The sequence below is a fragment of the Neofelis nebulosa genome, chromosome 2, assembly GCF_028018385.1.
Source record: "Neofelis nebulosa isolate mNeoNeb1 chromosome 2, mNeoNeb1.pri, whole genome shotgun sequence".
NCBI lineage: Eukaryota > Metazoa > Chordata > Mammalia > Carnivora > Felidae > Neofelis > Neofelis nebulosa.
In genome coordinates, this window is record NC_080783.1 from 216746016 (window position 1) to 216770069 (window position 24054).

The 24054-nt window shown below is 49.2% G+C and overlaps 1 long non-coding RNA gene across 2 annotated transcripts; it reads right to left on the bottom strand.

Moving 5' to 3' along the window:
* On the bottom strand, nt 1-23703 carry LOC131505531 (uncharacterized). 2 transcript variants are annotated; one of them, XR_009258440.1, is made up of 4 exons: nt 23544-23703; nt 21208-21296; nt 6195-6276; nt 1-777 (listed from the first exon to the last, which is right to left on the bottom strand). It is a non-coding gene; the product is annotated as an uncharacterized LOC131505531 (long non-coding RNA). The 2 variants fall into 2 exon arrangements; XR_009258441.1 differs by lacking the exon at nt 6195-6276 and having other exon boundaries at nt 23544-23698.
* Between the last annotated feature and the right edge of the window lie 351 nt (nt 23704-24054).

A 24054-nucleotide genomic window follows, 5' to 3' on the forward strand; every position in this document is an offset into this window, starting at 1 on the left:
ACCCTGGCAACCCTAACATGCTGTATTTCTCTGCCACTCAATCCCGATAATTCAGAGTGTGTTTGTGCTTCCAGGCGGCAAACCTGTTCCCCTGTTCAGGTACCGAGCACATCGGCATGTCCTAAGAGGGCTCTTGCAACGTGCGTCCTGGGAAGAAGAGACGGGTAGGAAACACATCAACACGCAAGTCAACAACAGCGCAGACCGAGACGAAAGCTAGGAACGGCATGAAATAAATAGGACGAGCGCATGCCTGAGGACCAGGGAAAGCCTCTCTGAGCAGGTGACCATTCAGTGGAGACCTCTACAAGGGAAGGGGCAGCCCGGAAGACCGAGCCCAGGGCTGGAGTGTCTGAGGTTCCCAAAAGCAGCCAGGGAGGCGGAGCGGCTGGGGCTGGAGAGAGGTAGGAAGGCAAGTCAAGGCAGGCGACATAGCCAGGGGCTGGGGCCCGTTCCAACGGGCAGATAGATAGGTCTCACTCCGCTATGAGCGGGGCAGTGATGCAATTCTACTTAGATTGTGAGACGATTGTTCCAGCCGTTGCACAGGAGGTGGGTTTGGTAGAGCCAAAGTGGAAACGGGGCACATGATGAGAAGATCTTTGAACGGTCTTCCTCCGGAGAACTGACAGGGGCCTCGAGCGGGGTGATGGTCACGGAGCCAGAAGTGGTGGGTCTGTGTTTCGTGGGTGGCCCTCAGGCCTTGCTGAGAGTGCTTCTCTGTAGGTAGCTGCTGTCTCCTTTTCTCTTACGTATCAATACTCAGTCGTTACACCCCTGGAATAGAGGAATCACAACACGGGACCTGTCTGGTGATCAGTGTGACCTCCTACCTCCCAGGTGCTCTAAAGCTACGTCTTGTCTCTGGCTTTGCAGATAATGCTCATGGTGGGGCTCATCACGTTGGCCTTCTTCACTCTTTGGGTAATAGTAATTCCCGGAGAGAATCATGGACACTGGCCCTGCTTCCTTCACACCCAGTCCCATTGGAGAGACCGACAGTGAACAAGTAAATACACAAGTCTGACATGGCACTTATGCGGAGAGGTACACAGTACCAGGAAGACCCACAAGGGGGCCTTTGACCCACCGGGAGCAGTAAAGGAAGGCTTTGAGGAAGGGACTACAGGAACTGAAACTGGAAGGAAGGAAGGGGTGGGGGTGGAGAGCACATGGACAGAGTCAGTAGCATGTGCAAAAGCTCTGGGGCATGAGGGTCAGAGTTCCTTCCAAGAACCTTTACTGAGCAGATAACAAGGTAAGTAGGAGGGGACAAGAGTGTTTGTATCCGAAGTCGGAGACATTCCTTTACCATCTCTGGGTCATCTGTGAGGATGAGGAAGCTGGTCAGAGACTTGGAAAACAGAAAGGAGTTGATAAAGGCATTCGAGCAACATTCCCAGACTATTCCTGATTTGCAACTTGTATTGCTAAAAATGCCTATTTAACTTAGAGATGGTAAGTCCTATTAGAAGCCAGTGGTTTATATGAATGACCCAAGTTCTTTTGGAATCTCTCTGCTAGCCCAAAATTAAGAGAGCATATAGGATCAGTTTAGCATTTATAAGCACCCATGGCACTGACATCCTTGGATAAGATTCCTGAGTAATGCTAATCAATCCCACAAAAGGAGAGGAAACCAGTTATTCAGCTATTGTTTTATCCTTGTGCAAATTCCAGGGCAGTCCAAAGGCTGCCCCAAACTATTGGAAGGAGAGCTTCCGTATCTCCAGATCCGGAGACCTTGCCTACTAAACTTTTCTTTATTAAAAAAAGAAAGAAAGAGAAAGAAGAAAGAAAGAAAGAAAGAAAGAAAGAAAGAAAGAAAGAAAGAAAGGATGGGGTGCCTGGGTGGCTCAGTCCGTTAAGCGTCCGACTTCAGCTCAGGTCATCATCTCGGGGTTGTGAGTTCGAGCCCCTTGTCGGACTCTGTGTTGACAGCTCGGAGCCTGGAGCCTGCTTCGGATTCTGTGACTCCCTCTCTCTCTCTCTCTCTCTCTCTCTCTCTCTGTCCCTCCCCCGCTTGCATTGTCTCTGTCTCTCTCTCAAAAATAAATAAACGTTAAAAAAAGAAAGAAAGAAAGAAAATAGCTCATTAGGACTGATGAGAATGAAGTGCCCACCACAACACAGATGGCCTTCTCTTCATTTTTTTTTTCTTTTCCTATCAACTTGGAGCACCTGGGAGAAAGTAGGCCCAACTTCCCACCCACTCCTGCCCTGCTTTTTAAAAGAGTTCCCTGGGGAGAAGTTGCCACATTACAGAAGTCGTGAGATGCCTGCCAGTTAGAAAAAAGTTCTTATAACCTGAAGCAGTGTGTGTGTAAAAGCAAAATTAAAACACAAACCAAAAAAGGGGGGAGGAAGGGGCCTCGACACATACTGCTTTAAAACCAAAATAATTTTTCTCGATAAAAAGATCACTGGGACCTGATTTAAAAGAGAAGAAAAAATTCAAGCAGAGTCATGGCACAAAAATTAAGTTTAAAAAAAAAAGAACACTTAAGATGGAGACGAAAAGGGGGGCGGGCAGGTGGGAGGTGTATTCGTGTTCCGTTTCAGATGTATGGAAGTGTTGACAGATACCAGTATCCCATAGCCTTCAACCCTGGGAATTTATCTCTAGGAAATAATCTGAATGATTAAAGTGAGTCGTATCAACACAGATGTTCACTGTTTTATTATTTGCGATATTTTAAAGAAGTAAGACTTTTTTTCTGGGGAGAATGGGAATGGGGTGTTATGTGTCAGTCAAATGGTCCAAAGGCATTCAGAGTCTGTGAAGGTGTGGAGGGCGGGTTAAGAGTGGGAGGACCAGGGGTAAGGTGGTGGTGAGCTGGTCTAGATAAGAGATGACGAAGGCCTAAGGCTGTAGCCTCGAGGTTAGAGAGGAGAGATTAGCCAAAGAGATATTTAAAGGGTCATCTAAATGTGCACCGGGAGAGGAAGGGAAGATTCTGGAATGATACTCAGTGGATGAGGGTGGATGGTGACGTAACCAAGGAGGATGGAGCAAACAGGTGAATGAGTCTGGTGTCTGTCTGTCTGATCAGGGGCTGGGGGGCTGGAGTGAAGGGGTGGAGCTCTGTTTGGGGTATGCTAAGCTTGAACTAGCCAAGGAATAGCAAGGCAATGATGTTCAGGAGGAGGCCATGGAAAATGTGGGTCTGGGCTGAGAGACAAAGGTGGCTGGAGATAAACGGTGATAAATAAACGTTTCCCCAAAGAAAGGCGAGGTCATCGGTGGCTTCCTCCTTTCTTTCTCTTGGTCTTCATCCTGTTGGGTCTTTCAGAGTAGCCGACGCAGTTGACTGTCTTCTGGAAGGTCTCTCTTCCGTGAGTCCTTGAACACACACATTCCTTCCTTTTTCTTACTTTCACACTTGCTTCTTTCCTTTTCATTTTAAAAATTATTGAAAAGTAAATATTTCTCCCCCAAGTAACCTAGGACACACAGCCAATTAAAAAGAAAAATTAGGGGCGCCTGGGGGGCTCAGTCGGCTGGGCGTCCAACTTCAGCTCAGGTCACGATCTCACAGTCTGTGAATTCGAGCCCCGCGTCGGGCTCTGTGCTGACAGCTCGGAGCCTGGAGCCTGCTTCAATTTTGTGTCTCTCTCTCTGTTTGCCCCTACCCTGCTCGCACTCTTGGTCTCTCATAAATAAATAAATGGTAAAAAAAAATTTTTTTTAAAGGAAAATTAAAGTCACAAAGCATTTTGCTGTGTATTCTTACCCCCCAAGTGCTAATTGGTCGGGTCTCTTCCCCATCACACACACTGAGCACACACTCTTCCAGTGATCGCTCATCACAATTAAAATGGAATAATTCTTTGGATTGTCCCTTCTCTAAAAAGCTGAGTAGTTAATGAATGTACTCACATAAACGCGTTTTTACCGAAAGGAGATCAGTTGGTAGGTAATGTTGTGCAGTGTATTTTCCATGTGCACGAATGCATCATGAATAGTTTTCACAGGTTCCTGTCAATCTGCAAGAGCCCTTTTGCTGCTACCTGGTGTTGAATTTAGCTGTATGGCTGAGCCCAAATTTATCTCAATCCCTTGTTATGGGACAATTGAATTATTTCCAGTTTTTCTCTAATCTACTGCTTTCGACATCTTTATATATAAGTCTCTGCCTGCTTCTTTGATGGTCTTTTTAAAAAATTTTTAAGGTTATTTATTTTGAGAGAGAGAGAGAGAAATTCCAAGCAGGTTCGACACAGTCAGTGCAGAATCCGACGCCAACCTCGAACTCAGAAACCGTGAGGTCGTGACCTGAGCCAAAATCGAGAGTCGGATGCTTAACCCACGGAGCCACCCAGGCACCCCTCGTGTCGGGTTTTCGTTAGGGTCCCAACCAAACTAGTCACAAGTTCCTCCGCCCACTAAATCCTGAATTGTTCTAACCCGGTTTCCACTGTCCCGTGTCTGTTTGCAGCCTGGGCAAACCCTGCCTGCAACCCACCCCAGCCTGGCTTCCAGCACCCGCCTCTGGGTCCACCTTCCGTCTGTCTGTCCTCTCCCTTGCCCACTTCTCTGAGGTGGCCCCACCGCTGGGACAGACACCGGTCCCCAGAGTCCCCAGCCAGGCTCAAAGGTGCCTCCTGGAATCAGTCTCCTCTGACCCACTCCTGGAACATTCTACTCCCCTCCCCTGAGCCCCACACATGGTGTGCCCTCCACTTCATGACGTGGACGGTGCAGTCCACCCCAACGCTGGGCCATTTGGGACAACAGATGCCCTTCTCTGCTCACGTCTGCGCCCACCACCCCTGTCCCCCCCCCAACCCAGCTCCCGTTTGTTAACGGCACTGTTAATAAATAACATTCCTCTGGGATTTAGATGTACACAAGTTCACCCATGGGCCAAAGGTGATCATTTACCTGTCCTGTGACTTATTCTGAAAAGGACGGAGGCTGGAACTGGCTGCCATGCCCCTCACCAGGGCTGATGTGTCCCTAGATGCCCCGCACACGTGTAGCGACTGTGCTGTGACCAGTGCCCATGACCGTGCGCACGGTGGGCACGGGGTGCACATCATGTGCATCTTTCTCACCCAGGCGAAGGCGGGACAGCGGAGGTGACAGTGCTTGCCCACCCTTCCTCTGGGGCAGGGTAACCGAGCGGCCCCACAAAGGGAGGGGTGGGGCCGCGCTCTCCTGCCTCTCTTTCCCAGAGGCATGTAAGTTTCAAGGAACTCTGTTTCGTCCTGTTCAGAAAGATGAGGCAACCCGTCTAGAAAGGAAGCGGGGAGTTGCCTTCCTGCTACAAGCTAAGGAATGTCACGTCGCTTCAGTGTTCTTCACATTCCCAGAAATCCGTCTTGGTTGAAAAGGAGGCAGATGACTCAGTATGTTCGTTCCCCTGGCTGTCGACAGATTAACCGCTGAGCCCGAGTGGTGCTCCTGGGGACGGGCTGGTGGAAAGTGATTGCCAAGAGGGCGCGTCCCCGCATGGGGGCGGGGGAGGGGGGCCCCCCCGCTGTGGTCTCCGGCCCGTGTGGGGACAAACCTAGTAAACACCGTATAGTTTTCTCAAAGCTGGAATGGGTGGCCCTGGGTCCACATTGCGTTCCTGTGAGCTCTGAGCTATCTGGATGTGCCTGACCAAACCCCCGTGAATTCAGTCATGGTTCTGATTATTTGCTTTGCAGAATTGGGGGTTTGTGTATGTGTGTGTGTGGGGGGGGGGGGGGAATTCTGTCCTTAGAACAGGTTCCTGTAAATGATCCCTCTCCTTTTTTTTTTTTTTTGGAAAACGTGAAGGTTTATTCTCACTTGGTTCCTCCCTCCTTCATTCTCCAGATTAAGCCTTTTTCTAGCAGAGAGACCTGGAAAATTATTTCAAGGGCAAGAATTTGGCAACTGTCCCTGAAAACGAAGCACATGCTTTGCAGGGGTTTTATGACCTTCCAGAAGGGCAGCCACCTGTTCCTTCCCACCCACCTCCGGGCGCCTGGCTACGGGGCTAATGAGCCATGAGACGGGACCAGTTGCCAGCCTTTCCTGCACAGGCTCTGAGTTTTTCAGGGGCCTCCTCTGACCCGCAGTCCACAGGCGCCCCACCCGCATCCTGCCAGCCCGTCGGTAGTCACTGGTCCAAGGCCAATAGCCAAAAGCAATGCTGAGCCGTGGACACCTCCCACGGTATTTCGGTTTGCAAACTTATATGTCCAAACATATATTTACTCACCTGGAAGAGAGAAAACTCGGATTTCCCAAGGTTGCAGATAAGAACCTCACACCCACCAAGGCAACACTGGCTCCAAAGAATCCTTAAGATTCCACTGAACAAAACCTAGTTAGTGATGCGGATCCAAGGAGGAGGCAGGTGGGTGCCACCCAGTGCCCCCAGCGTATCTCAACGTCTCCTAAGCTGACGATCACAGAAACCCTCCCTGCTCTGTGACGCCATGCTTCGTGCTCATGCGGCAGTTCAACTGACGAAGACGCAGCCCTTCTGGATCACCCACCCTCGTGGTGGGGGCCTTAAAGCCCCTTGGATATGAATACGAGGCAGTGGCGTGGAGGCCAGAGGCCAAGGGCTTGGGGCTAGACAGACCAAGGATGGCTGAGACAGAGTCCGCCCCAAATCTGTCATGGCCCAGGTCGTGATGGACAGGAGCTGGAGGTCCTCCAGGAAAAGCTGTAGCCAAAGGCTTTCGGGAAGAAAGGCAGACACTCAAGGCATCTCCACCTGACCTGAGCCTGTCATCCCCCAGGGCCATTGCACCTCTGGCCACGTCCTGCTTCCTGGTCACGTGGCAGTGAAACACACAGGGCCCTGTGCTCAGAGGGGACCTGTGCATGGGGTTTACTGCTCCATGATCATGATCTTGAACTTTTTTTTAAGTTTATTTATTTATTTTGAGAGAGAGAGAGAGAGAGAAAGCAGGTGGGGGAAAGGCGGGGGGAGGGGGGAGGGAGAGAGAGAGAGAGAGAGAGAGAGAGAATCCCAAGCAGGGTCTGCACTGTCAGCAGGGAGCCCGACATGGTGCTTGAACTCACGAACCTCGAGATCATGACCCGAGTGGAAACCGAGAGTTGGGCGCTTAACCAACGGAGCCACCCCGGCGCCCCTGGGCTTGAACTTCTTAATAATTTTCTTCCTGACCTTGAGATAGATAATGCAGGATCCCTACTGTCCTGGCCACAGAGATCTTTTTAAATAATTCTCGGTGGTGGAAAAACAATGGAAAAGGACCTACGTTTGACGTGCCATTCCATGATCCAGCTTTACCGTGTGAGAAATTTCACGGCATCTCGGATCCTGGGCTTGGTGGACGGTGAAGGCAAAGTCAAATCAGAAACATAAAAATCACGGAGACCCTCTCTGTGACAACATGCCATAATTGTTGCTCTCTTTAGAAGGCTTTCTCGTGGAGAGGTGGATCGAAACATAAAGCTTCACGTGCCGTCGTATCCCAAATGAGCCAACATCGTGTTGACCCCCAGAGCCTACCGTGGGCTGCTGACGCACAGCTACACCAGGTGTGCACGGCAGAGCCTACATAGTTACTGTTCTCCAAAATACCACAGAAGTACGTCTAGAAAGGGCGTAAGGAGGTTCCGGATCAGTGGCTGAACTGTCCTCCTCCAGATCAGCACGTAAGTACACAGTCACCTGGGAGAGGCGTGTCCCAGACGTAAAAATCTCCAGCAAGGAGTTCTTGGGAACACTAACTACATCCCCACCGCCGTCCAGGCAAAACCTCTTCTGGGCTACAGATGAGGAACTCGGTCCGTCCAAACATCAGGGACCTTTTCCCTCTACCCAAATCTGTGGCAGACAGTTTTCCACCCATAAGAAGGAGACTCATACTCAAAATTCCCTGCCTTACTTTTACTTCTCCCTAAAGCGGGACGCGGATTCTAAGAAACCGTGGTATCGCCTTACTGCACGTGCCAACACATTTTACAATTTGGGACAGAAAGTTAGTATCCACACGGGGATCCGCGGTGATGGCTCGCGAGATTTCCATGTTGTGACAAATATGTTTCTGCACTTGAGACTTTTCGTTTGGAGGGCTAGAGAGGGGTTTTGAGGAAGTTGAGGATCTCGCCGTTTCTATCTGGCGCCCACCAAGGTGATGAATTACCCTCGGTTGTGAGAGAGTCGTAGCTCTTTGCCTTGTTACCTGGCACAGGCCAGTGTTTTAAAACAACTCGCCGGGCCCCGGTGAGCAAAGTCGTCTTTGGCGATGGAGCGCAGTTGGGATTTCAGAAATCCTGTTACTTTAGAGTGTCAGGCTGGCCCAGGAAAAGGGCCAGACAGCTGTGGGGAAAGTATATAAGTGGGAGGTAATCATCAGGAAAATTAACAAAAGGCTTCACGGATTGTGTCATAACAGATGCTGAAAACAGTTAAAATCGCACATGTTGTTATTCCTTCTGGTTCAGACTCAGACAGTGAAGTTAGCGATGAAGGAATTTCCTCCTTGACTCCGAACAAAGCTGGGATACAGGTCCAGGGTGTCTTGAAAGAAAAGAAGACAGAGGCTTCCCGTCTGGCCTTCATTAACCTGTAATCTCATAGCAGGTGCAGCAGTCTGGGGCAAATACTTGACGGAAAGCAAGAGGCGACTCTCTTCTCTTCAAAGATACGAGTGGTAGAGACCCCAAGGTCTACTTAGCCAGGATCTAGCCAGTTCCCCAGGCCGAAACTGCTCTCCCTATTGACACATTCTGGAAAAGCAACCAAACCTTCTGGTACACGAGTTTTCCCAGGCGCAAAGTCAGAAGAAAAGATCTCGACCTGTTTCATAGAACGGTTGCAAGGAAAGCACAACCGTGGGTATCATTCGAGAAAGATTTCACTCGTAGCTAATTGTTACGTAAATGCTTAAGACTGCCAGGCCCCTGGGGTAAAGTTGCAGCCTCTAGGCCAGTTCACCTGTTTGGAATCTCTTGTCGGGCATTAGCAAATGTCCCTTGTGGGAGCCTTCGAGACATAAAAGTATATGGGAACTAGAATGTGCACTGTGATTGCTAGAGACTGAACTTTCCGCAATTTGGGGCTGAATAAGGAAGCAAGTACTTCTGTGTGCTTCCTTGGCCCATTATAAAGTCTTTTTGGTTTTTTACAGACACATTTCATCTGCAAATGGCCCGATGGGCCGGGTACAGTTATCACCTAGTATTTCCTCCATCTTACAGATGAGGAAAATGAGACACCCAGAGGCTTTCCTCTTTCCCTCGATCATGGATCAGAATGTTTTACAGCTAGGAGGAGTTTCAGGGATGTTCTAGGTGTCTCTCGTTTTACAAATAGCGGGCCCCCGAGCTGAGCGGTGCCACGTTTTCCGACTCGGAGCACTGTTCATAGGAATCGCTTAGCTCGACCCATCTACAGCCCGGTGCATCAGCCATGGTCACTATTCCCACCACGGGGCAAAGGAAAGAACATTCTTCTTCGGACTTGGCTGCGATGTGTCTTTTTGCAGAAGGCACCCTTACCGGCGGAATGCCAGAGGGCCACGCGCAGGGTGGGACCCTCGGTCTGCGGGTGGGAAAGTCGGCCAACCGTCGTCTGTGATTTCCCGAGTTAGCATTTTGTGACCTGCACCGCAATCTCATGAAACAGGCATCCACACAAAATGCGGAAAATGCAAACAACTTCTCCCAAGGGTGGCCATTCCCCAAGATTCTCCCAACCCCGGGTTCCAAGGCTCGCCTTCTTGCCGCTGTCCCTAAGGCATTGTCCTGGGCTGGTGACCAAGGCAAAGCCTTGAAAGGCTGGAATGGACTCCTGAAACTGGAGGGTAGGCTAGAAGGAACAAGCAAGGAGCCAGTTCAGAGACGGGGGCGGGCCAAGGGAGGCAGATCCAAGTGGAGGCCAAGCCTGGGAACCTGGGCCCCGGAGCGACACGTTCCCCTGGCCCTCTGTCCTGAGCAAACCCAGCGCTGGTTACTTGTTGACTGATGGGACCTTGACTCTGGGATCTAGCGGCCCTCCTGACTTCTACCAGAATGTTTTAGGCTGACTCAACCACCTCGCAAGCTCCTTTTAGCACACAACAGCTGGTCACTGAGCCGGGGCATGTAACCCCCTGGACATCTGAAAGACTCGTGCCCGCCTGGCTCTGAGGCTGCCTCCCTCACTTCCCAGCCACATCCACTTGGGCAGGTCCCGGAGCCTCTGGGTGTCTCATTTTCCTCGTCTGTAAGTGAGGAAGTACTAGGTGATAGCTGTACCCGTCCCATCGGGCCATTTGCAGATGAAACGAGTCCGTCCACATGGAAGCGCCTGGCACGGAGCTGGTGCATAGTAGGTGCTCAGGTGCCCACACCGGGTGGTTGTCACTGGCTCCTGCACACATCCCTCCCAGCCCCGGGCGGCGCTCCCCTGAAGGACCTCACCAGGACCTCATCCAGGCTGAGGACACGCTGCCTTCTGAGTCAGGCCATTCCGTTTTTGGACTGCTCTGACTAAGAACATTCTTCCTTATGTTCAGCCCCGTCCACCTCCCTGCAACTCCCACTCACTGGTCCCGGCTCTGCCAGAAGGCAAATGTCAAAAAAATATTCTTGAAAGAGAGGACATAGAATGTAAATAATAATGAAAGAATCGGGTTGAGGCATTACAGCCACCGCCCCCGCCCCCCCCCAGCCATTCCCACAGCTAAGCACAGACGGGGGGGCGGGGGGAGTCAGTCCTTTCAGTTGAATTTGAAAACCGGCAAAAAGTGCCTCGTTCCTCTGTGCTTCCTTTAGAAATGCACGAAAACAACCTCTTCCTCCATTTTTTTTTTTCAGACCCAGAATGTGCTGTCAGACTGCCGTGAGACCGAATGTGCAAAGATGATAATCACAAGGGCTGCTGCGGAGACGTGACCTGACCTCACTTAATACGTGCCGTCCACCCCATAATCACTGGGCGTCCAAGGGGGTGTGCCCCAGGAGCAGGTGACTGGTGGCAGACCTCCCGTTCACAGAGCCTTTCTGGCGTCAGTTGTACGATCACGACCCGCGTGTCCCTTTCCCGCCTTCGTGGCATGTGCCAGGAGGGCAGACGAATGCAGACATCTTTTCCTCTGCAGATTTGACAGCTCAGTTCTCCAGCGACTGAATGATTCAAACCATTTCAAATGTTTTGAAATAGAGCTTTTTAGTATTGCAAGATGCGAAAGTTCTGGAGACCTGTTGCACAAGCCCGTGAGTACACCGAACACTTACTGAACCACAGACTGAGGAATGACTCAGATGGTAAGTCCAAGGCTACGTGCTTTCCACCACAAGAAAAAGGTGTATTCAGGGCGAAATATACAGATGAAACCATATGACAAAGTGGCTTCAAAATGGTACCAGAGGAGGCAAAAGTTCAACACGCTGTAGATGTACGACTTGTGCACTTTTCTGTAACATTAGACCTCGTTGGAAAGTGTACATACATGGGGCCCCTGGGGGGCTCAGTCGGTGGAGCGTCCGACTTCCACTCAGGTCATGATGTCACGGTTCGTGAGTTCGAGCCCTGTGTCGGGCTCTGCGCTGATGGCTCAGAGCCTGGAGCCTGCTTGGGATTCTGTGTGTGTGTGTGTGTGTGTGTGTGTGTTAAAAATAAACATTAAAAAACTTGGAAAAGCGTCCATACAAGAAATAATAACAGAGGAGAAGGATGCAAAGGGGCCAGAGTGGGAACAAGTTCATCCATAGGCTGGCACTTGCAGAAGTTGGGTGGGCACCGGGTCTATGCCTGTGTGTTTGTAGTTTTTCATAAAAAAAGAAAGAAAGAAAGAAAGAAAGAAAGAAAGAAAGAAAGAAAGAAACGCACAGAACATTTAAAATGCTAGAAAAAAAATGACTTGAGCATTTCAAGCATAAATCAGTGAAAACTCAGGGCACGGGCTGGGACTCCCCGTGGGTGACTTGGGTCCACAGCTCTTGGTGGTAGAACCGTCACATTATGTTTCGAAACCAAACGTCATCTGGCCGGGCAGGTGCCAGTGGGAGTACTACTCCCAGAGCCCGCCAAGTCCCCATGCCTGTGGGAGCCTCCTGCCACCTTGCGCTGTCCCTTGGGCTGAGCCCCCTTCCCTCACCGTGGGACAATCCAATTCGTCTCCCTCCTCGAGCCTAAAACAAAAAAGCTTCTTAGCCCCACCCTCCCCAGGGGTACTGGCTGGATGAGGCTCAGACCTCTCAAAATCAACCAGGGGTTTGGGAAGGAAACGGTCTGCCTTTCTCTGCGGTGCCTTTCTCTGCGGCAGGATGGAGCCCGGGTAGGCAAACACCCAGGCGGTGGGTCTGGACTTAATCCTCACCAGGTCACAGCAGCTAAGACCCTCAGGGCTCAGGAGGCCACGTGCTCACTCCCTCTCCGGGTCTCCAGAGTACGCCTCCCGGGCAGGCCGGCTCCCAGCGGTGCCCCATAGAGTCAGGCCTGGGGTGGGAGCTGGGCCCGGGCCTGGCGGGCAGGGCCCCCCCCCCCGCCTGGATTCTTCAGGGCTCAGAAAGAAAACCTTGTGTTTTCAGACAACCGTGTGTTTTCAATATGAGCCGGCCCCGATGCCTCCCTCTAAGTGGGTCCTACATCCCTTGCAATCAGGCAACCCAAAAAGCGCGGGTCCCTGGGGCCTCCTGACACGGCTCCGGGGGCCACTTCCTCTAGAGCTGACCTCCCAAGGCTTCTGGAGGACAGCAGCATCCGGCTCACCTGCTGCTCCCTTCCTCCCTGCACCTGGCGGAGGGGTCAAAGGTTCTGGCCTTGAACCTCTGTGCTCTGCCCTTCCAGGGTCACAGCTGCTAGTTTAACAAGGGCACGAACTCCTTCCTGAATCACCAAGGGACACTGACTGACTCAGAGTCCAGACGGCCGTCCCGGACCCTCCCTCCACTCGGAGCCCTGGCTCCACTATCTCGCTGCCCATGCTGGCCCCGGGGTCCCCTCCTCACTCACCCAGCTCCCAGCTCCTAAGTCACGGGAGCCCCAGGGGGACACAGGGCTGTCTACCCCTCCAAATCATTCTTTTACCCACCTGTCACTTTCTTGCACGAGAAACCTGCAGCTCCCACGACCAGAGCCTTTCACGTGGGCCCCCAGCACCTCTCCCCACCTGCTGTCAGAAAACACTAACAGGGAAGTCGAACCCACGGGGGGACTCCCCTCGAGGGAGCCACGCACCCCTAACTGTGGGATTGCAGAACCCAGGGGCTTGGCGAGGTGCCAGGTCAGCTCCAAACGCTCTCTGGGGAGCCTTCCCTTTTCTCTGGGTGCTTCCACCACCTGGGCCACGACCCCGCGTTGTTTCCCCAGCCTGGACTCAGTCTCCAGCAAGTATTTTACTGACCCCCTGCTCTGTGCCGGGTGCCGGGCTAGACGGCGGTCACCCTGGTGACGCTGAAATAGAAAGGGGACGGAGGTCACCGAGCTCCCCCCTGGGTGCCAGGCAGCGTCCTGCGTGCAGATTTGGACTCAGCTGATCCTCAACACAGACCCGGCTGGTCCTCAGAAAACCCCGTGAAATGGGTGCCTGCATCATCGGGTTTCCCAGGTGAACAGATGAACAGAAGTGCCCGAGGTCGCCAGCCTCCAGCCCGTGTCCCTGCAGAGCACGTCTAGCAGAGGGCAGGGCGGTGAAGGGGGTTGTGGACAAACAGGTGGCCCTATGGGGTTACAGAAGGAAGCGTGTGAGAAGGGCCCCCTGGCCCAGCGCAGGAGGGGCGGTGGGGAGGTGACCGCCGGACAGAAGGAGGCCGGGCGAGCAAGGTGTGCGTGCAAGGGCTGTGAGCGGGAGGACCCAGGGCTATCCTCCGTCCTCAGTCCGGTCCCGGACACAAGAAGCTACAAGGGACGATATGGGGACAATGGGTGAAATTCGAATACGGACTGTGGATTGGATACTAGCGTTCTGTGTATGTCAAGTTTCTTGATTTTGATCATCGTGCTGTGGTTGTGTGCGAGAATGCTTTAGTTATTAGGAAACACACACTGAAGTATACGGGGCACAGTGCCTCCCACCTACCTACTCTCAGAGGGTTCAGAGACAATATGCACCTGTGTGCCTGTGCGTGTGTGTATACGCGTGTACGTGTGGCTGCGTGAGTGGAGAGAGCTGGAAAGAGAGACGATGGCATGGCAAACAGGCAAAGTGTGAACGGGTGAGTCTGGGTAAAGGGTATATGAGGGTTCCTTGTGCTCTTCTTGTAACTTTTCAGCAAATTTGAAATTATTCAAAAATTCCAAGTTACCAAGAACGTGTGAACGTAAACAGCAGTACAGCAAACTATAAAAACCAAACACCCCCCATCAAATACGTCAGAGGGATTGCCTGCAGGAAGGAGAGGGTGCATGGAAGGCACCAAATGAAAGAGAGGAGTAGAGAGAGGGATGGAGGGAGAGAGAGGGAAGGGCAGAGGAAAGGAAGAAAAGAGGAGGAGGGAGGAAGGGAGAGAGGGAAGGGCAGAGGAAAGGAAGAAAAGAGGAGGAGGGAGGAAGGGAGAGAGGGAAGGGCAGAGGAAAGGAAGAAAAGAGGAGGAGGGAGGAAGGGAGAGAGGGAAGGGCAGAGGAAAGGAAGAAAAGAGGAGGAGGGAGGAAGGGAGAGAGGGAAGAAGGGGGAGGGAGGGAAGGAAGGAAGGAAGGAAGGCAGGAAGGAAGGAAAGAAGGGAGGAAAAGAAGGAAGGGAGCAAGGAAGGAGGGAGAGAGAGGGAAGGGCAGAGGAAAGGAAGAAAGGAGGCAGAGGATGGAGGTAGGGATGGAGGGAAGAGGGAGAGAGGGAGAGAGGAAGGAAGGACGGAAAGGAGGAAGGAGGGAAGGGAGGAAGGAAGGACGGAAAGGAGGAAGGAAAGAAGCAGGGAAGGAGGGAAGGGAGGGATGAAGGGAGGAAGGGAGGAAGGAAGGAAAGAAGAAGGAAGGAGGAAGGGAAGGAGAATCAGAGAGAAGAAGGGGAAAGCCTGGGTCCTTGGAACTCCTTCCTTCTCCAGACTTCCTCTTTTCATCTCCAGAGGATGGCTCCCAAGTCCTCCTCTCTGCCCGGGTCAAGCATGCCAGTCCTGCAGGCAGAATTGCTTGGCACAGGACACTCCCACTGGTAACTACGATGCCCAGCCCCAGTCACCCCTCCCCCTCCTTCCCAGTGGCCCTACTTTCCGGGGCGGGGTGGGTGGGCAGCATGGCTCCCCCAGGCTCCAGCTCCCTCTCTTCTTCCCTTCATCCAAGCTGCAGCCAGGTCTCACTCTGTCTTCCTTTGACCTGTTCCTCTCCATCTCCTTTTCTGTTCCAGCGCTCAGAACCTCACCAGGTGGCCTCCTGCCCGGGCTCATCCCCCCATCCCCGGTCTGTGCACCTGCTGTTCAGAGACATTTGCGGCCCACCCCGCGTCCCCGTAACACGGCCACTCTCCCGCATGTAATCCAAGAATACACTCTACCTCAATCCACTCTCTCCCGTCTCTGGTTTTTTCACAAGTATTTGTCTCAACCTCCAGCTTTATCAAAAGTCCTTGGAAGCAGGCGCCTGTCCTACCTGGACATCGATTTTCCCCCTTGTGGTGCCTTGCATGTGACTGGATGCCTGGCAGGGGGAGTATAATGGACGCCTAGTCCATTAAAGGGTTTTTTCCTCATTTCTGAGTAATTCAGTTATTCCAAAAGACATTCTGATGCTCATCTCCCATATTTGGAATAACAGCAGAAGACGAGAAAGGACATGATCAGGACCCTAGGGCAGTTTGGGGTCCCTCCTCCGGGTGCCCCAATGTCAGAGACAAAGGCCCTCAGGATCTCTCCTAAGGAAGGCTCTGCTAAAAACCTGTCCCTCTGGGGAACTAGAGTCCGGTTCTGAACAGCTCTGTATTTCCATGTTCCTGATGGAAAGGGTCGAAAAACTTACTTACGGTGTGGCTTTTATTTTTTTTTTTTATTTTTATTTTTTTAATTTTTTTTTTCAACATTTATTTATTTTTGGGACAGAGAGAGACAGAGCATGAACAGGGGAGGGGCAGAGAGAGAGGGAGACACAGAATCGGAAACAGGCTCCAGGCTCTGAGCCATCAACCCAGAGCCTGACGCGGGGCTCGAACCCACGGACCGCGAGATCGTGACCTGGCTGAAGTCGGACGCCCAACCGACTGCGCCACCCAGGTGCCCCTACGGTGTGGCTTTTAGAATATACATTTATTTTTGTGACTGTTCCAAAGCTTACCCCAACTTAAAACACACTCCCAAATCGGGTGCTGCCTCTGAGACGCCTCGTTTCCCAGCCCAAGACCTATGTTTTTTGGTATGGCCACAAACAGCAATGGATTCTGTTTCTGGTTTGCTTCAAAAACAACTCTAATGGCCCAGTCACTGTCCAAACAAGGAAGGGGCCGGGGGCGGGGGGGGGGGGGGGGGGACAGTAAGCCCGCCTCTGTCATCATCGGAAGTCAAGTCACTAGCTAAATGTCTCACCAACCCCAGTCCATATATTTAATTCCTTGTTTCTTGATATTTCATAATTTCAGCTCATAAAAGAGACCATGATGTAATGCCTAATAAATGCCAGAGTAGCCTTTTCGAGAAGCAACACCAGGCAGGGTGCCTAAGCCAAGTTTGTTCAGGCAAGGGTTCAGGTATCTGTCGTCATGTTTCATCGGAGAGGCGGCTTCACAAACAGGGTTCGAAGAGGTTTTGATCTATCTGGACTTCAAAGCCTGGTGGTTTGGCCCCACACAAGATGGGCTCGCTAGGATGTCTACGTCACTGGGGGAACAGGTACCAGAACAGGTACGTCCTCCCAGGGCCAATGATATCAAGGACCACTTCCTGTGAATGGATTCCTTTTTTTTTTTTTTTTTTTTACTATAATGTAAACTTCCTGTTGCGATTTTCACTCATTTCCTCTCGTCCAGTTCTCAGGGGAGCCGGTCTTCCGGTTCGTCATAATTCTCTGCACAACGTTTTGGCTTTTCCATATGAGCATAGTGTGATGGGTCTTGGCTCTCCGTGGACCATCTGCTCTGAGTTGTTTGTCGAGGTGTGATGCGTTTTTCTCCCTAATTCCCAACCAAGGTCTCTTTTTTCTTTTGAAATTAGAACACATCCTGGCTATTCACAGATCCAGAGCGAAGAGCAGTGTCTTGGCCATAGAAGGGTGTTCGAACTGTGACTTAGGCCCATCAGATGCTACATTCAAAACAACCGGTGGGGTGAACCCCGGGCTGCCTCTCTTCCAAGATAGTAATCACAGGAGGAAGAAACCTCAGGGATTCTCAGGTCCAGCCTTCCGCTGCGTGGGCTTCCGTGGAGGCCCTAGTCATCCACAGTGATGGTTTTTAAGGACACAGGTGAGAGGCACATCCAGAATTACCCACCTATGGACTCCCCCTCCTCCTGACTTTCTGCTGAAATAATCCAACAAATGTATCTGGGGCGATGCTAGACCCCTCTAGACCCCCACGCAGCCCTGGAGTCCCCTGGCACGGAAGCTGTCCAGGATGCAGGTGACTAGCAGAGAAGGGCCACTCGGGGCCTTTTGGGGAGTCAGACGGGCTCGGCAGAGGGGGCATCCACTGTGGCTGCAGGAAGCAGGGTCGGGTCCCAGGTGGCTTCAGGCTTCCTGGAGAGATTGCTTCCACCCCTCGCACCCCCTCTCCCATCATCCCCCTGGACTGCTAAAGAAAAATGACAATGCAGCTTTAAAATATCCCCTGCCCCCATTTTTGACTGGATCTAAATTAAATGCCCAGTAACCCAACCTAGTGGCTTTGAAACTTTGTTCAGGATTCCATTCACTTGAAGGCCCAGTATGTCCTGGGTTCTGTCCTGGGAGTAGGGACAAGGTACCTGCTCTCATGAGCCCAGTCCAGGAGGGACCGGACTGCCAGATAAAATATTGCAAAGAATATTCTTCTGCTAAGGAAGTACGCAGAGTTTATCTGAGATCCACATTTAACTGGGTGTCCTGCTTTTCCATGTGTTAAATTTGGCCACCCTAAGCAGGGAAGGTAGACATGATTAGGGAGAGAAAAGCCCAAGCGAGAGCCCCCAGCCCAAGGCTAAGCTGTGGGATCCTGGGAATGCAGTCTCCCTTACAATGGGTAAATTTTTTGTTTTTAACATTCTTTTAACAATCTTTTGTTTTTAACATTCTCCCCTCACTTTTAAATATGTGCAAATGGCCTGACATTGCAAGACTGGTCCTGTGTCCTTTGCCTCTAAGGCTCCGTCTCCCCGTTTCCCCATCCTGCTGATCCTTTGCCCTCTGGCTTCTGTTGGGTTTGGCCAGAGGGCAGTATGTGCAGGAGACCAAAGGTTACAGTTCCTGCCTGGGGGCTTCTGGCTTCTACGCACAGCTATTGTCTCTTTAGAGCCTGCGGTGGCCTCAACCAGCCCTCCCCTCCCATCCTGCTTCAGCACCTAGCCCCGGTGCACGTCCCCATGGCAAATAAATCCTGCTGAAATTTCCCACTTTAGTTGAGGGACCCACTTCCTGCACAGAACCGGACTACGCTAATAACAGCTGTTGTTTCTTGCGCAAATTAGCCTACAAACACAACACAAGTAACCCAAAGTCCCATTAGGATTTCTTGTTTTGTTTTGTTTTTAAAAATTGATGAAATGATTATAAAACTTGTTTGGAGCAAAAGTAGGAAGAATAGCCAAAACTTTTTAAATTTTTATCTTATGGAAAGTAATATTAAGAGGGAATTTGTCCTCTTAATTTTTAAAGCTTGGGGTTTTAAAACCTGGGGTTAAGCTACAGTAAATAACAGGTAACACAGAAGAGAAGGCTCAGAAGCAGACCAAGTAAACATAGGACTTGAGTAGACGAGAAAAGATAGCATGCTAAATCTTCTTAAAAATATTATTCAATCAATAGTTTTGAGACACCTCGTTCATGATTCAGAAAAAGAGGAGAGGAAAAAAAAGCTAGATCCCTACCTCATATTTTACACACACACACACACACACACACACACACACAAACAGTAAAAGGATAAAAGAGTTAATGTTTAAAAATATATTATAATATTTGATGAATGCATAAGTAAATATTGTCATCATATCAGCATGAGAAAGAGATTTTTTTTAATTTTTTAATGTTTTTATTTATTTTTGAGACAGAAAGAGACAGAGCATGAGCAGGGGAGGGGCAGAGAGAGGGGGAGACACAGAATCTGAAGCAGGTTCCACGTTCCAAGCTGTCAGCACAGAACCCGACGCGGGGGTCGAACTCATGGAGTGTGAGATCATGACCTGAGCTGAAGTCGGGTGCTCAACCGACTGAGCCACCCAGCCACCCCTAGAGAAAGAGCTTTCTATAGCATAGCAAGAACCATAATTTTTAAAATCCTGAGATTTGAAAAAAATAAATAAAATTTAAACATCCTGAGGTTTGCATATGTAAGTATTTATACTTCTGAATGCAAAAAATGCCATAATCAAAGTTAAAAGACTGATAACAAGCATATTTTCTGCAAACATTAAAAAAAAGTTACAGGTTAAATTATATAAAGAGGCCTTATAAATCAATAAAAAAAGATGAATTCTCCAATAGAAAAACAGACAAAGACTGTGGCTAGGTAGCTTTCTAAAAATGACTGATAGGTTACCAAGATGTGTTTCATCACATTAATGATCAAAGATATTCAAATTAAAATAAGATTTTTTTTTTGGACAATCATATTTACAATGTTTAAATATAAGAGCCCTTGTGGATAAGGATATGGGAGGAAACACACTGGCAGGATATTTCTGGAAAGATACTTGGCAATATTTATCAAAGATCTTAGAAAGAGAGGGGGGCAACAGGGTGGCTCTTCGGGTCTAACTCCCGGTTTTGGCTCAGGTCATGATCTCATGGCTTGTGGGTTCAATCCTTGCATCGGGCTTTGTGCTGATGGTGAGGACAAGAATCCTCTTTGTGTTCTCACCAAGTGTTATGTCCACTTGCCCATGTGCCCCCAGTCCCTAACACAGTGTCTGACAAATAATCTAAACTCACTATCTTCAGATTAATCGATTTCTGGAGGCTTTGAACCTTCAAAACTTCCTTAAGAGGCATACTTTTATTAATTAATTTATTTATTTTGAGAGAGAGAGAGCAGAGATAGCAGCAGAGGGAGAGGGAGGGAGCCAGCATGGAGCCTGATGTGGGGCTCGAACTCACCAACCATGAGATCATGACCTGAGCCCAAACCAAGGTTGGAATGCTTAACTGACTGAGCCACCCAGGCGCCCCAAGAAGCATAATTTTATTCAAAAGTCTTTCTTCTTTTTCAGACCTCCATAGATATGGAGGTCATATGTTTGCATTCTTCCATTAAAAACCCTTCACATTCTTGATAAAGTAATCAAGATGCCTCTTAGTCAACTGTTTTATTAATGAAACCACTCTGGTTCGCTTAACTACTCACAAAAAAAAAAAAAAAAAAAAGAAAGAAAAGAAAAGAAAAAAAATCTATGGTCAATCTATACCCTGTCCAGTGTCTATATGTCATTGTCAAGTCTCACTGGGTATCACATTTCATAAGTGTTTGACTGACGCAATACACGGGTAATACAATTACTCTCCAAATCATACTGGTTGTTATTGTTTGTAATGTCAACTGTTACTCATGTTGTGGTCATCCGTGGACCCATGCTCTTTACCTTCCTACCTTGGATTTCGTTATTTCCTATTCTCTCTTCTAATGAGTTCATTTTCTTCTATAACTTTTGTCTTGCAATTCTCCACTAAGTTTTATAATTTTTAAGATAATGTTAAATCTCATTCCTGTTTTACAGAAATGTTTGCTCCTAAAGGTTCAGTGAATACAATTTGGCCAGATCTTGAGGGTCCGGTCATTAAAACCAATATTTGACCTGGCATAAATAACTTCCATAAAATAAACTTCGAGGATATAACAGAATATCTGAAACTTTAGTTCAAACATTCAAGAATGAGAGCTTTCAAAATTTGATAGCCATATTTTAAAGGTTTAACATTACAGGGGAAAAGTCTCTCGGGGATGCCAATGGTATCTCTCTCATAGGCACAGTTACAATATTAAAAAAAGGTGCTCACGGGTGCCTGGGTGGCTCAGTCAGTTGAGCCTCTGACTTTTGGTTTCAGCTCACGTCATGGTCCCGGGTTCACGGGATCAAGCCCCACATTGAGCTCTGCATTGGACGTGAAGCCTGCTTGGGATTCTCTCTTTCTCCCTCTGCCCCTCTCCCCTGCTGATGTGTGTTCTCTCTCTCTCTGTCAAATATAAATAAATAAATAAATAAATAAATAAAGTGCTCACCTCCCGTTGCCGATGGAATAGCACATGATGTTTCTCTTCTCTCCAACACCGTGTTCATTTATTCACACTTTTTATAGTCTCAGCTATGCCTGGAGAGAAGATAAGTTATCATTAATATATTATACATGAGTTTAGAGACTTTTTCTCCTGGTGAAACTTGGCTGTTATGCTGGTAATTCACCCTTCAAGACATGGAGACTTCCCAAGTGGGGCTTCTCTTGAAAGGCTCATCACCTAGATGGATTTTACTGTAAATTATGGTCCTTAAATATTTTGCTCAATGTTATGAATGCAAGTCGCCAAAGCGATCCCACGATGAGAATCGCAAAACAATCTGATCTCTCTTGCTCTACAGTTATTTACGTTTTTATAGACCTTGTTGCCACAATGCTCTTTTTAAAGTTATCTAGCCAACACACGTCCCCTGTTCACGTTCAGTGTCGACCTACCTCCCTATTTTTTTATTTTTTGAGTGTCATCATTTTTGCGCATAAAATTAACATCTCAAGTCATCAATTACTACAGCATCTTTTTCTTGCAATAACCATTATGCATTGATGGTTCAGCTGACAGAATTTTAAGATAAAGAGCACCTAGAAGATATTTTCCCCAAGGAGCATCTAAAATACACATGTTTTGGGGCTCCTGGGTGGCTCAGTTGGTTAAGCGGCCGACTTCGGCTCAGGTCATGATCTCGCGGTCCGTGAGTTCGAACTCCGTGTCGGGCTCTGTGCTGACAGCTCAGAGTCTGCAGCCTGTTTCGGATTCTGTGTCTCCCTCTCTCTGACCCTCCCCTGTTCATGCTCTGTCTCTCCCTGTCTCAAAAATAAATAAAAAACGTTAAAAATTTTTTTAAAAATATGCATATTTTGAAAGGGAGTGTATCAATACTAACACAGCATTCTAATTATCTTACTTATATTCCTGACATTAAGCTCATGGGTTACGGTGGCCACCTTTGTGATTACACACAAGGTCAGGGATGTCAGAAATGATGTGTGGAGGGCAGGCGTGTGGCTCCCCTGTCAAAGTCAAAGCCACAGTGCAGATTTGGGGCAAATACTAGAGCCAACGCTAAATTTTGGTGCAACCCTATGTCGTCAAAGAGTGTGGACTGTGGAAACAGATGGCCTGGGTTTGCCTCCTGATTCTGCCACTTACCGGTAGTGTGGACTTGGATGAGTTCCTCTGTCTCCCCATCCATAAAACGGGGATAATAGATTGTGGTGCTTGAAAGAGTGCCTGTCATATAGTTAGTGTAAGCGTGTAAGTATTCGCTGCTGCCTTTCTTATTACTAACTGGTATCAGTGAACCTTAACTCATGACTTGTTGCCTCCAGTAAACTATTCTCAAAAGGAAAGAAAAGAGAGAAATCAGGCAACAAGCAACAAGTGACTGGAAAATGTTGTAAGAGTATAAATAACAGAGTTCATCACAATTCTCTCTCATCCTTCACCCTATATAAGGGTTTTTAGTTAGCTGAACAAATGTTTAATAACTTAATTATGGGAACTGTCAAACCTACGCGAAGATAGATCAGTGTAAGGAACCACATGTGCCCGCCCCCAACTTCCACGATGAGCGACCCCCCGGCTTCCTGTTTCACTGGGCGCATTTGATCAGAATCCCCAAATCCCTAGCATCACTGGTCGCGTGCCAGACAGGGCAGCACGGAGCCAACTGTTCCACCAAATCACACCGTCTAAGGTGTGATGGCTTTTAACTTATCTGAGAGATGGAAGGAAGGAGGGAGTAGGAATTTAGCCCCTGGTCCAAGTGTTTACGCTCAAGGATCATTTTTCACACTGTTGATTCAAATTCTGTTCCAACTCTTGATAATAGAAGAGGCACAAATCACTTCAGCTGATTTTGGTCTTAGGTGTGCTCACAAGTGTCAAATACTTCTGCGGCCAGCAGATCAAACAAAATCTCAAAACACTCCGATGTCAATGGACCAAACACAGACTCTTAATGGTGGCCTCATCTGGCTGCATCAATGCATTCATCTGCCAAGTCACCCACACCCTCAGGCCTAGAGAACCAGTCCCTATAGCGCCCTTCAGGCTTGGTCATATCCCGGCCTCCTTAGAAAATGTTTTAGGCACATTTAAGGGTGAACAGACAGGGATGCCGGTAGCCAGGTGCCCGGAGTCAACAGGTCTATCAGCCATGGGAAGCCTGTGTGCCTTGCATGACGGTTGGGAAGCTGTTCACGGTAGTTAGTGCTTGATATATACTGACTTACTTAATCCTTACAACTCCCCTGCAAAGAAGGCACCATCATCCTCTATTCACAGTCGAAAACACTGAAGCACAGAGAGCTGAAGCCACTTACCCGTGATCACACAGCCAGAAAGTGGCAGCCATTGCCGGCACAGGATCCTGGGCACTATCAGTCTCTCTAGGAAATCTTTTCTCATTACCACGTTTCCAACTTAGCCACACCATGACATGCACGAAAGCCCAAATGTATGGCCTCTTCCCCTACCTCATCTGTCCTCGGAGATTCCATATGACGTCCCAAACTGCTAACACGCATGAGCCAAAAAATGCTGACCACAGGTGATGCTCAGATGCCCTCTGGCCAAATGGCCAACCACACAGAAACTATTTAACCCATAACACATACAGCTGCTCAAAGTATTTGATGATGATAAAAAGGAGGCAAAAGAAGCAAGATAAGATCGGGGAGAGATGATTGAAAACCTGTTTTATCGTCTTGGATGGGTCAAAAAGCCCAGAAAAGAGAACACTTCTAAGTTCCTCATCGACACAAGATGCAGACTCTGAATGTTTTAGCGTTCTCGTGCTCTACTCTTATGCATTGGGAACTTCTTATTCTTTCT